Here is an 11,927-nt window from a genome sequence, read left to right on the forward strand (position 1 = left end):
ACGGTGGAAAAAAAATATATAAGGTTACACTGTGACGCTCGAGTGACGTAGAGAAGGATCAAGGTAGAGACACAAACAATTTTAGACTTGAATTCCTGTGAGATAAAGTAATAATTTTCAAACTCTACATTGATGTTGATCAAATGATCGGCAACGATGGCGGAATTCAGTAATTACCAATATTATATTTTGGCTATTGGTTCAATCCCGCGGGCTCTGAAACCGGAAGTGCCTTCTTTCAATAAGTCATGTAAAATTCATATCAGATTGCGGGACGTACGATTGATACCACTGTGAGCTTCAACCAAAGGGCGGAGAGATAGGAAGTATGAGTTATTCATTCAACTTCTGAGACTAGAGTATAGTGAAACGTTAAGTTTTCAAAACATCATGCATCTGTCAGCATTCTAACGCAATCTAACGAAAGGATACTGTGTACACATTGACTGAATGGGGGGGCCAGACGAGAAATTATTTGGCGGCGGTTTTTTCATGTTAGAAAAGCATCTATTTTGGAAGCAAACGATTATTCCGGAAGGGACAGACTTCGACTCATATTCTTAATTGGATTTAACTAGGGGTGGTGAAAAGGAGAAAAGTTTTGAACTGAGAAATTAAATTCATTCTGTAAATACAAATTGTCATAGATATAGTTCGATGTTATCAATTATGTTAAGTAGGAAATATTACAGGGCTTCGGTTCTGATTCAGTTGCAGATATCTATCATTTCTTTCATGTTATTTATCCACCAGTTTGACTGAACGGAAGTTTGGACATGAACAGAAGGGACCAATTTAGGAAAGAGATTCATGATCGTTTTACTTCTGATTCTATAGCAACACAAAAAATGAGTTGAGTGATAGGATTACAAGTGCATTTATTTGATTGGAAAATTGTTGAATTCTCTCAACAACACTTGTGCCCGTAATCACTGTTATTTACAAGTTGGTCTATGAACATGTAAACACGCACTTTAAATTTTTAACATTAACATAACAACTGTGAAACCATATCTGTGTAATAAGCCAAAAGGTTTACAACTCAGTGATATAATGTAAATTACATCAATTTCTGATTCAGTAATCGTACCCACTATGCACGATATGGTACAATACTCACAGTCCCTTCGTATCCCTATTCAGATCATTCCCACCTGAAGGTAGACCTTGCTAACGAGAGACGCAGGTCTCCATTGAAAGCAGTTTGTCAGATTACTTTGTCAATCTTAGCCTCTAACCGTTCTTTGCCGAATTTTTATTGATATTGCTTCTAAGATTTGAAACGAAGAACTGATATTTTTCCATTGAAAGAAATAAAGGCAAATGCAACCACAAGTAAAGCTGGAACACTTGTATGAATTCCTTCTGCATTCGACTACTTAAGAGTAAATGTCATTAAAAATCACAGATTATCGAAAAAGTCGCGGACACGGTCAAAAATCGATTGGTTCATTTTTTGCCTGTGGGTAGTCTTATCTAGTAAACAAAAGGAAATGGGGTTAGATTTTTGAAATATGCACTTTAACGGGAATAATTTGCTTTAACATTTCCGGGGTTAAATAGCTCAAATTTCACTAAGCGCGATCCTGAAATTATGCACTTTTCGAGCACTTGTCATGCTAACAAAAATGTAACGGAAGAACTTTTCTAGTTATAGAAATATTGAGTTGGACTTGCATTATCGAGGCAAAGTGACAGTTTTTGTCTCATGTTATTCTTGGCGGAGCTACGTCCCTATTAAGAGACGACATCTTCGGCCTTTTGAAATTAAGGCAAAGGTGGCCTAGAATAGCTTGGCAAAAATACATGTGGTAGTGTCTCAAAGTTTACAATAACACTACCAAGAAGCCTTGAAAGATAGTTCTTTGCGATTTGGGTTTTATTTCTTTGGGACCTTTGACTATCAAAAGATGACCACCAGCCGAATTTCGGTTAAATTACTATGACGCCATAATGAGATGCATAATAACAAAATTAAACGCGTTGGACACAAATAACAGTTTTGGTCAGTTATGTCTTCACTGGCCATTAAAATGACTAGAAACATATTAAAATGTCTATAACTACACTTATATACGGAGACAGGAGAAACAATTTTCGACTTTGCTACCCTGAGAATCACGCCATAATTTCTGCATAATTCATCACACAACAGGTTAAACCTGGTTGAATTGCACTCAACAGGTTGAATGTGGCTCAAAGCCGTTAGTTTACGTTTACTTCTCATCCGGTGAACATGGATTCGAGCATTTGCATCCCCTCTGCGCCTTCTACACTCGCCAGTTTGGAATATACTGAAAATCGTCCAACACAAAGGTAAGAAGGTTTCACAAGCAGTGGTGGGCTCGAGTGACTGAAATCCGATATGTAGGACTCTGCTGTCACGCAACACCTTCTTGTAAATAATACACGCACCGCTTTTATGATCAGCGGATCAGTTACTTGTCAAACGTTCAGTACTCAGTTACTTGGAAGAGCAGGTACACTCCTGGACTAATTGTGTGAGTCTGCGATGAATGGCTTTTTCCTCTTTTGAGGTGAAATGTCAGAAATATCCAGCCCAAGGTCGATGCACGTGTCTCTTAGCCTATCCACTCTTAAAGTTGTGATTGTACGTTTTTGTACAAGTTCGCAGATGTTAAGATCGAAAGATACAATCGGATGCTGAATAGCCACATCTCTCATCACATTTGCACACACTGCAGCTAGATGCTTCTCAGCTTCGGCGGAGATTTCGTCCTCGTCGACGCTCTCCATATCCACGTATGAGACTTCACTAGCTTTTGCTTCGTTATCGGCGGCTGTAACTTCTAATCGCTTCTTTCCTGAAAGACGGCTGAAGAAGCCACTAATCTGCTGCTACGTAAGGACTTCATCAGGTTGAAATCGGCGTTCCCCCGCTTGGTCTCTTGCTAGGCTCATGGTTTTCGAAACTTCCTGTGGATCGCTTTTCCGTCCATTATACTCCCCTTTTTGAAATTGGTCAGTTAAAAATTCGGTCTGTTTCTTTGTAAAACGCACCTTTTTCTTAATTTTCTTCAGGGCTCAACCCATTGTAAGAGGAGGCAAGCCGTCACTCTTTGATTGTGCAGCAACTTGAACGCTTGGTATTCGACTGCGTCCCTCCGTCAGCTTGGAAGAATATTCTCTTTTAGCTTTATCGTAGAGAGTTTCCTGTTCGAGCATCATTTGATGTTTTCCAGTATCTAGGTGTGTCTGGAGGTTTGCAAAGCGACTGTATGCTTTTACACATCCTTCTTCTGGACACGGGAAAAGCATGTCATCTGGTTTATATTCCCCAATACAGCGTCGATCTTGGTTTTCGCTTTCAGTTGAGAAATCTGCTTTGACAGAGCTTTTCTTAATATGTCGGTGTCCCACAATCTTGAACGTCGGTGTGCCACTTGGATTTGGCGATGGCGGGTCTAGGATTTCCAATTTTTCGGGCTGCTTCATGACTCCTTCGAACTTGGCCCATGGCACTACTTTACCGGAACCCGCTTTGAATGCTCTCCACACTCGTACGCCAATTTCATCGTACTCAAAATTGTTGAGTAAGCTTATGCCATCCCATTTGATATTAAAGGTGCTTGACGGTTTGGCAGCAACATAACTTGCTTTCACTCCTGTGGTTCCTTGGCAGATTCAATGGCTGTTTTGAACTGTACAGCGTTGATGACATCATTGCCTTCGTTTACGTACCTTCCAACGTCTCCCTTGATTGTTGCCGCTTTGCGATCACATACCCCCTTTCCACCTTGAGGGTCCGAAAAGTCGTTTCTTAAAACAGCCACTCCCACGGCATCACCGGCCAGCTTAGCTGAGATGATTGAATTTCCGCTGTGATAACAGCCAGCGTAATCTTGTTTGTAATGGGCCATTTCCAGCTCTGGAATTTCCTTTTTCAGGGTAGTGAGGCAGTCAAGCATTATCGAAGCCACAGTCACACTGTCTTGGGCGCAGCTTTGGAATACGTGAACAAGTGTTTGCGATTCAAAGTGCTCAGAATCCTCTGACCGTCTTATGGCAACGCTAATGTGCCATGACAATCCTCGCTTCGCAAACCAATCTGACTGTGCCTCTCGATATTTTCGGGGCATATATTTCATTGCCCAGTCCTGGACTAATAGCACCGATCGGCTGTTGAGTTTTGCTAAAACTGAATGCTTTGCCTCAGCTTGGTGGACTGAACGTAGCAGATGGGCTTTCCAGCTGATGATATCATCCCTTGCCTGTTTAATGGTCTGCAGCATGTCAGCTTGATCTTCTGCTGACGAGAGCGCACTTGAACACTCATCTTCTATGGTACACAATACTTCTTGTAAGTCATAACACTGTTCACATGACTCATTGTGGAGATGGTCGCAGGAGCCCCGAAATTCAGCATTGCTTGGGTCACTTAGCGCGTAAATTCGACAATGATCGGGAAGCTCTGAGGCCTCCACTGCATGCATCTAAATAAAAAGTAAAATGACAAGCGCGTGATTATTATAATAATTATAAAATATACACCCACTTTGTAGTCGCCCTTTAGGTACTGCTTCGACAAACGAAGTTGCTACTTAATTTCCCTCGCCCATTGCTGAGTCTTGCCACAGTCAACAAGCTTATCTACGAGTTTTTCTAAAGCATCAAATGCTTCCACCCCTGATGCTGAAAAGTTATCAAGTCCTTGCAGAGACTTCCGAACAGATGAAGAACACACGGCCAAAACTCTCCGTAGCGTTCTTACTCATAGGCTCAAAGTTGGTTTCACAGCAGTATTGTTGATACTGCTGGACAATACGCTCTGGTATCATTGTTCTGATAACATTGGGTGTTTTTATGATCTCGCCAGTCGACAATTTCATAAGTTTTTCCCCGAAAGGAACATCTTGAATAACATGTGGACTTTTTATAAAAGAAACAAAATGTTCTAATTTTACAGGTTCAATTCTCATTCTCCTTTTCTCCTGGTTTGGAAGAGGAGCAGCTCTTCCATATATCAGCCTGTGGCGTCGGGCAATGTTGTAGCGATAGCTAGTAACGGTTGGAATAAACTCCCTCATCTCCTTAAGGGATAACTTGTCTGCCATCAAAGAAAGTATTTGCCGTCTGGTGCTCCAATGTTGTGCGTTCAAGTAGCTTTCAGCAAATGCAATAAGAAGTTCCGTCTCTTTTCCACTTCTGCCTTCGACCACAACCTGACTCTCGCTGCATACAGCGTAACGACCACAAAGCTCCGTCCACAGTTCTTGCGAATTTTCAGGTGCCATGACATCCAGCATTGCAGAAATACATTGTTGAGCTTTCCGTGGGTATCTACGTTTAGTACGCTCGTGCGCTGTATTCCACGGCACTGATAACGTGTGACGTACTGGACTGACGTCTCGAAGGTGTAAGAAGCGATTTAGCTGCACCTGGGACTCGTTGTCTGGACTCGAGCTTTTCATCACTCTTTCAGCAATCTTCTTGCGGAACAAATAGGCTCTGCCGTCTGGATGTTAAACCTTCTGGCAATGCTTCATCACCAACAGTGACAGCACAAGTCGCAGGAATATCAGAGTCACTCCCTTGTTCATCAACCTGATGAAAAAGTGAACACATTACTTTGGATGGCTTCAAAATGAGATCAACCGTATACACGCGCGGGGTGTCGCATGCAAGGCGGAAGTTTATAGTCGGTAATTATTTTCACCTTATAATATAACTTACTAATAACCTATCCTGATATCTCTATCCAGTTACTTCTCAGTATTAATTTCCATTTGGAGCATTTCGAAAAAAATGTGGAGAAGCCATATAATAATTTAAAACCTTTATTATTTGAATATATCCTGGAGTGTGATATGCTATCTGTGCTATGCTATCGGGCGGCAATGGCGGCGTTTGAGCATGCGCATGCAAGTTAGCCTGGATACGCCCTTCTCCCACCTGGGTTGAATCCCTAGGCATGAAAAGGGCGGAGAAGGGAGAATTCAGAGAATGCGTTACGGTTTTCCACTTTTATTTATTATATTGGATGGGAATTCTTCATGAACACTTTGAAGAAACTCACCAAGGTTTGACCACTTAGACCTTCTGTGATGTTTTCCACACCTCCTGTGGCACCAAAGCTCTGCGACTGTAAATTATTTTTTATTTTTGCTAGGGACTGTCGACATCGCACACAAATTCCTTTACTATTTTGAGAGAAAGAATTAAATTATACTTTTTTACCTTACACATCCTCCTTGAACAAATAGCTCTGCATGTGGCAAAAGAACAAAACTACACAAAAGCCCCACAAATCCCAAACTGATGACCCATTCTGTAGTTAACCCTGTCACGAGTCAGTATTTTACATTCCTTTCCTTTTTTGTCTGCATTTTTAGAAGGAATTCTAATATCTGTGAATATTTCAATTAGAGCGTTCCCCACGCCATTAATTAATTTTGACAGGAGCCCATCACTAGTTTTGAATAAGTTTTGAAAGAGACGAAAATGTTGAGTGAACGCCAGTGTTTTCCGACGTGAAAATATTTGCAAAAATCCTTAAAAGACATGAAAATAAATTTGCTGTCAAACTTGGCGACTGTTTTACGCGACAGTGAAGTGGTTTAAAGTTAGGATATGAAGTCTGTGATTCCCGCCAACTACCCTGCGTGAAATGAGAAACTATATGGATGTTTATCCTTACATACAATGAGAATAAACTAGAGGGATGTCAGTTCTTACAAGATCATGACTCATTGTAGTCGCTTACCTGATCCGACGGGTACGAGGTTTTTCGTAAGTTAAAAAATTTGTTTTGAGTGCTGCAAAGTAATTCCTCTTTGTGCTGCGGGTACTTCTTTAGATTCCTTTTTGTGACCGGAAACATCCTGTGGCACAGAACATAATCTACTAGCTCTTCTCCATCCGATTCCGAGGCTTGATCTATGTAAAGGGCAAACAGTCGTTTCCGAAAAATTGACGGGCTTCACGAAAATCCCGCTTCTTGCTTAGATAAGTTCAATCTCTGTCTCAACACCTGAAAATTGCATGTAAAAAACGCTTGTGGCTTCTGATATCCTTGCTGCATGATGACAGAGATACCGTCTGAGTGGACTGATGCCTTGCGCGTTCCTCTGCACCGCAAACGCCACCAACAATATCAAGTAAAGAACAAGACATTCTTTTTCTGCTGGAGTCAAAGCAACCGATGTCTTTATTCCTTTCACCGAAGATTATTACTCTTTTGTTTTTTGTTTACTTTCGTTAACCGATCACATTGTTTTTCCGTAGGAAAATTGTATCGGTATTTTCGTTCCATAAGGTTTTCACTGTACGGTTTATATTTGTGAAATTTTGTAAAGTCTATTTCTTTGTTGTATCGTTTTCGTTCACGATGGCAATATATTTGTTTAGATTTTATATGTGAGGCAGAATGAATTGTTCGTTGATCTCGTTACGTGACGGATTATCATATGGCACGCAGAGTGACAGGAACCTATGAAAAATTAATTAAAATCCGGCAAATCCCTAGCGTTACCTGCCGTTTTGTACGGGACCCTTTAAGTGTGGGACGTCAAAAAAGCCAAAATTAGGATCGAAGTAGACTAAACGTAACTGAGTTGCGACACGAAGTAGAAAATGACAACAACAAGTAACTTTATTTTACTCATCCCGGCTCAGTGGCTTCAATAAGTCAGCCGGTCGGCCCCCTTTACACCAAAGGACAGTATTTCGAAAATATCTTCCAAGCGGAATGACAAGGGCCTATAAAAGATTTCTAAGGTAAGGAACTATTGATGTCAAAGCAAACATAAAAAGCTAAGTGCGGCTGCGACTCAAACAATGCTTTGCGTGTGTCATTGCAATGTTGATTTTGTTCATTTCAATATGGCGCCATTTACAATTTTAACGAAGTTTGGTAGGTTGGTATATCAAAACAGCAGAAGATACCAGAAAAACGAAACGATGAATTTGAAGACTCACCTTATAAGCCCTCGTGATAGTATTGCTGGAGATTTTGAGAAACTACCACATGCATTTTTGCCACACTACATTAGGCCGGGTGTGGCATAAATTAAAAATGGCGAACACGTACACTGGTAATTAACCCGTGGTTTCGTCAGGAAGGACACGATACAAAAAATATCACTATACCTTGGTAATGGAAGGCCACATGTATATATTTATGGCTAGAGAAGTCCTGCTGTTGCATTTTAGTTCATGCAAGGACGGCCTGAAAACTGCATAATTTAGAGCTCGCACGCACTCATTTTCGATCATGCAATTAGTAACGGTTTATTTCCGTTAAAATGAATATTTACACAAACTAACCTCACTTCACTTTAAGTAGTACCTATAGCTACCTGTAGACAAAAAATGAGACGAAACGATTTTTGACCATGTCCGCGATTTCTTTATTTTTCTTTGATTTTTAGAGACATTCACTCTTAAGTTTACACTTCACTTTTAGACCTAAGTTGAATTTACCAATTCCACTAAATGTAACATTGGAGATCAATCCTGTAAATTTATTCATTTAAAGGAGAAAATCATTTCAAATATATTAGGTACCATGATAAATTGAACCCCAGACCTTTGGATCCACTCTCTACAACTGAGCCATAGAGACTCTATGGTGAGATAGGCTGTTACTCTTTTCTGCACTTAGTCTTCAGAATCTTGTTGAAGTCAACGTCAATATCAAGAAGGCTAGAATATAGATCATTCAGAACCAACGACACGCGAAGTGCTATGCTGTGAATCGTAGGTGAGGTAGAATTCAGGAGTCCAGTTGAGTTTTGGGAAGTGATCTGAGAGGTGCGTATGGGCATGACTGCTGAGACATGGCTTCCACTTATGACAGATCCCACAGGTGCTGTTGCATTTGAGGGAGAGCCCTGCAAGGAAGGATGCTACCACAGTGAAGCTTCCATTCGTTAAGTTTAAACACTCAGGGCATTCCTCTCAGGACATATTCAATTTTTTTTAGCAATGTTTTAAAACTAAAGTAGTGAGAAGCACTTTACGAACAGTAGTAAAACTTCTTTATTCTCTGACGCGTGTCGTCTAACTTTCGTAGATTTCTTTAGAGAGTTTTACAAGTTAACTAAACGCCTGTATTTAAAAGCCATAGTTAGCAGCTATACGGGGGCCAGGCGGGACATACAAACAGGAACAGGCGAAGTTGTGAAAAATTTGAAAATTTTTCTGGCCAAGGTAGGAAAATATTTTGGGGCCTCGGTTTTAGCTAAATCCGTGGCCTCCAAATATTTTTCTCACCTCGGCATTGATATTTGATGGTACTTAACTTAACCTCATCCAAAAATTGCTTAATACGTCACATTGATCAATCTAGAGGGCCTTTCAAAATGCTTCTCGTAGAAGTATTCATGATAAGAATGCACTTACCAGGGTAAAAACGATTTCCAGTTTTCGCAGGTACGATATCATGTTTCGCAGTGCACTCTCCAAATTCATCAACTGCTGAACGGCTGCTGCACCGTCAGGAAATCTCCGGAAATTGACGGTAGAATTTTGAATCAAGGATAGGAAGCTGCTCAGAATATTTTTATCAGCAAGGAGAAGTCTTCCAGGCTGAAAACAAGTTGATCATTAGCCGTTAGAGAATGTCGTTTCAGAATAAACTGGTTCATTTAGACAATGTCATTTTCTTAGATTGGATGACGGTATAAGGTCTGGATATAAAAGGGTTACACACATCGAGTATTGAAGAGATTGGAGGAGAATACTGAGCAAAAAGGACGCACCTGAAATCTGCTTCTATTCAGCGGTTGTTGTAAAGAGAACGAAAATTCGGCAGTTGTCCACTGGTCGGCTGGGGTGAGCCATTGCTTGGACTAAACAAAACGTTGAAGTGAAATGAAAGCAATCCAAGAAACAAAATTGAACATTGAAAAAATCAATTATAGTGTATTTAGTTTCATGAAAAAACTGACCCTCTCAGTCATTTAATAAATTGATTGCGTTACTGAAAGATCCATCGACTGATCAATCTGTTAATAAAGAGTACCAAATTTGGAGCCAATTGGCCCAAGTCATGCAGTGAATCTATCAATCAGATAGTTTCTCTTAGCAAGAAACTAAGTCATTAATCAATCTATCTAGACAGCCCCTCGAACAATTCTGTGGGCAACCCGTCAACTTAAAAAATTTGTTTTTAAGTGGAGAATAGAGAATAGATTTCATTCAGATTTTTTTCTTTGTATGGAAGTTGATTCACAAGGAAGAGATTGAGTGACTGATTTACTGAATGACTCACCGACTGACTGACTCACCCAAAGACTGACTTACTGTCTGACTGCATGAGGCCTGAATGGTTAGTTGCTGAAGGATCTACTGAAAACTCTGAGTTACTTTTTTACTCAAGGCATTCTTCCTTGCTCACTGACCGATTTATTGAAACTAGGCTAAAGTATGAAACAAAATTTCAGACTTACTACATTCACATACGACCTATAAACGTCTCCTCCGAGTATCAATGACATCGGTAATAGATGTTTTATCAAACCTCGGGCTGTTTTGCTGACTTCACAGTGAGTAGAATGTTTATCAACAGGTGCACCATGCGATAAGGATATCAGAATCATCATAGCTACGACTGCATGTCGTGTTACAAATCCTAAAACTAAGAACGAATGCATATCAATGTTATTTATCATTCGGCTCAGTCGGTTACCGAATCAGAAAAAAATTAGTGTATTCTCACGGGAAATTGAGTTAAAGTCGAAATAACACACGAAAGGTTGTAAATCGCAGTTTGAAGAGTTTTAAAACAATATGCTAGTTCTCACGCCGCGCCTCTTTGACGATGAAAAAAGGGTATCTCACCTGTCATCTCTTTTTTTCTGATTCTAACTTGAGAAGGCTTGTCTCTATCTTGTGTTTAGTCCAAACTTAGTGATTCTTTCTTTGGGAGTCTCTCGGATTATCGTGAACGGCTTTTATACAGTGTCTTTATAGTCATTTTTTAAATGTAGCACAATTTGCATAAGCGTGTTCCTGTAAATGTGGTTCACACGCCGAAATATCCCCATAGATAGAGATAGACAGAGATAGAAATTTAATCTTCAATCTCGCAAGTTTTACCAACAACAACACTTGTAAAAATTCAAAAGCTATGTTTTGATAAAACCAAATAAACTGAACACTAAGCTCGTCTCAGCGGAGCTAAAAGATTAAAACGTCGCTTTGTGTCATTTTTTGAAAAAAAAAAAAGGAACTTTTAATTCCATAAGTCTTGTTTAAACTTAATTCTCGAAGCGTAAACTTACGAATCGCTTTGCGTCATGTTTCAGCGCTATTAGTTTTCTGAATCGGTTCCGTTGCAGGCATTAAATTATTAATCAGACGCTTACCGACTACGGGAACAAGAGATGTTACATTTTCGATTATAATTGTGCGGGTAACAGATCTGCTTTGATTTTACAATTCCGACAGAAGAAAAGTTTGAAAAAGAAAATATTTATTTTGGTACACTTTTGTACTTTTAGATTTAAGTGAAACAGACAAAATTTAATCAAAGAAGATGTGAACTTGTGTTATTCGTACAAAGACTTGTTTTATAACCAGATGAGGAAATTGAAAGGTAAGTTTTTCTTGTAGAAATTGTAACAACATAAAAATTCAGGGAAATTTGGCAAATGAGAACAGCAACGATAGAAAAATTCATCAATTATGAAGTACAGAACTTCGTCGCAATGAAATTGATGGATCGAGACACTAATTGGGGATGTTTTCCAAGAAAGGCCGTTTTGCTTATGTATGTCAAATCGATAAGTTTATTTCCAGGAGAAGGTAACAATATCAGTGACATGTTTGGAAACCGATTTCTGGCATGGCAGCACAGGAACATAATTCTCATGTGAAAAATTAGTATTTGCTTGATGTTTTACCCTCCTACATTTACATTATACGTTTGTGCGATAAGCAGTCTCTCTGTTTTTACGTGGCTG

General features: G+C 39.7%; 1 pseudogene; it reads right to left on the reverse strand.

Moving 5' to 3' along the window:
- Window positions 1-2,464: 2,464 nt before the first annotated feature.
- Window positions 2,465-5,586, reverse strand: LOC149050456 (uncharacterized; annotated as a pseudogene).
- Window positions 5,587-11,927: the final 6,341 nt, after the last annotated feature.

The sequence above is a fragment of the Pocillopora damicornis genome, chromosome 2 (assembly GCF_964200805.1).
Source record: "Pocillopora damicornis chromosome 2, jaPocDami1.2, whole genome shotgun sequence".
NCBI lineage: Eukaryota > Metazoa > Cnidaria > Anthozoa > Scleractinia > Pocilloporidae > Pocillopora > Pocillopora damicornis.